Source organism: Bidens hawaiensis, unplaced genomic scaffold, assembly GCF_021521415.1.
Source record: "Bidens hawaiensis isolate Kalapana, Puna unplaced genomic scaffold, B.hawaiensis_p1.1 tig00012136_1, whole genome shotgun sequence".
Taxonomy (NCBI): domain Eukaryota; kingdom Viridiplantae; phylum Streptophyta; class Magnoliopsida; order Asterales; family Asteraceae; genus Bidens; species Bidens hawaiensis.
In genome coordinates this window covers 111,690-114,429 of record NW_027491976.1, presented here as the reverse complement: position 1 = coordinate 114,429, position 2,740 = coordinate 111,690, and positions in this window count along the sequence as shown.

Here is a 2,740-nt window from a genome sequence, read left to right as displayed (position 1 = left end):
GCAAAAAGTGGTCCAACATGTGATTTTGTATTAGAATTGAGATCTCTTGTCTCATTTAATTTTTCATCTCATCGCTATCGATCGATCTCACGTGCTTTATAACCTCAAGCAGGACCGAATAGCATACTCATGTGTATCGCATAGACAGAAGCGTAAAACTAGATACGTTCTAACAAACTTTTGATGAGCAACAAATTTTGGACAAAAATATATATGAAAGTGTATACACACTTTGATAGAGGATAAAATATCACGGAATATTTTCAAGGGTATTATATTAAATTTTTATAGAAGATTTAACATTTTCTATTATCAAACTTGAAATTGAATACGACTAATAAATTGTTGGGAGAGTACTCTTGTTTCAAGTGATTCAGGTTTGATTCATGTTTCATACCATTTAGTTTCGGCGATGCCTGGAAATTTTGGAGACCAGGTGAATAGGCAATGATTGCTAGTTCGATCCTTAAACTGAGTGGGTTTTACCTCACCACATTGTCGTGTCTTCTGGTGAGTGTTTATAGTGTTGGCCTTAAGTGAGGGTTTTCCTGGTTCAGATGCGAGTGTATCATGATGTGATGAATTTCATGAATAGCCAATTTGAAAATTTTATTGGTCGTTAAAAATATTGAAAGTTTGGTGATGGCTTACTATTTATTTATTATAATAAAATTAAGAAAAAATTTCTAATTAATTCAAGTTGAAATTTATGTTGAGTTTTGTGAAGGTTTAGAAGATTTTGGGAAAGTTAACGTATAAATTAAATTAACGTGTTAACTATGAGAATCAAACAATGTAAATATATTAACAAGTAGTGTAATTATATAATTACACTATGTTGTATGTATAATTACACTGCTTGATTCTCACAATTAGCACGTTAATTTAATTTGTATTTGATTCAAACTCTAGAAGATTTAGGCTCGTTTTTTGGTTTATGATAATTTTATTTTCTTTGTGTAAGTTCCAAACCTTAATTGTTATCTTATATGTCACTACTAGAAAATGGGTATCATTGCTACGAAAATTTGTGACGCAAATTTTTGCGTCGGAATTTATCATGTGATTCTGACACATTTCCGACAGAAAGTGAAATCCTATTTTTTTACGACAAAAACTAAAATGTGTCATAATTGCGTCGGAATTTCCGACGCAAATCCTACACAACAATTTAAATCAGTATTTTATTTATGTTAAAAACATATTGCGTCGGAAGTGTGTCGGAAATTCTGACGCATTTACGACGCAAAATTTTAATTTGTAATTCTAGTTTTTTTAATATGTTTATCTAAATCATAATACAAACTGTGTCAGATATGTGTCGGAATTTACGACGCAATTACGACACAACAATTTATTTTTATAATTTAATTTTTTTAATTTCTTAAATCAAATAATAATACAAATCGAGTCGCAAATGTGTCGGAATTTGTGACGCACTTCCGACCCAACATTTTAGTTTTGTATTTTGTTTTTTCTGATAACGATAAGTAAATGATAATTCAAATTGCGTCGTAAGTGTGTAGGAATTTCCGACACATTTATGACAACGAAATTTATTTTTGTATTTATCAATACATTAATTAAATTAATAATGTAGGTTCCAACGCAATTCTGACGCAACGTCGGAAGCGTGTACCCTTTCATCTGCAATTATAATCTGTATTAAGCTAATAAAAGATAAACTTAGTTGTAACCAATATGAATGTAAGTTATTTAGATCGAATCATGTAAATCTCGTGTTCTAATTGTTTTCTTTTCGTTTGTGTATGAGATATTATTATTTCTCTGCATTGATTGTATAGAGGTAGGGTACCAAAAGACCCAAATACTCTTAAGTACCACTTTTGGGTCACAGAGAATGTTCTTATAAGCCACCCACGGGACATATGGATCACCCGCATATCACGATAGAGGAGGAACGTCCTCATAACACGCGCGGGTAGCATCCGGGCATCCTCAAAAGTCATCCGCAGGACAAGACTTCTGTCCGCATAAAACAACTGGAGGACAATGCCAGCGTGACAGCTGTCACCACTCAAGTACTCTCTAGAAGAAGGCTCACTATTCTTACTTGGGTAATACGTGACATATTAGCCAATGAACAAAGGACACCTGGCCAGGTTGTTATAACCGTGCACATGGCCAGGGTGCGATTCGTCCCATCATTTGGCGACACGCGTCCAGGTTGTTACGCCCATGCACATGAGACGTATAGCTCAACCTATCACAAGAGGACACGTGTCTAGGCGGTTATCAAAGGTCTTCTAGAAGAGGACAGCTGCCCCAATCATCTTCCATGATCCTTCGGCTATAAATACCTTGTCAAACGGTATGAGGTATTCATTCACTCACCTATATTCTGACTACACTTAGTTTTTATACTTCAGTACTTTCTCCATTACGAAGGTTACTGATTCTCACACCGGAGGGTGGTTACAGGAAGACCCCCCCTCTTGTCCTTCCTGTAACGAGACTCACGGTGTCTGTTTTGCACGTTCTGGTCACTGGACTTTGGGAAGTTATATTCATATCTTAGTCGTAATTATCATATCCTACCTTGTAGACTCATTAGATCCAAGACCCATACCTGGGGATTGGATCTGTGTTTCTTCATTGGCGCCAGAACTTCATGGCGGTAGGGGGTGTTAGTGGTTGGACGCTCCCTTATTGGTGTCATATGTTCGCATTGACATTAACAGGGGCAGCGAGAGAATGGTTTGAAAAGTTACCTGATGGT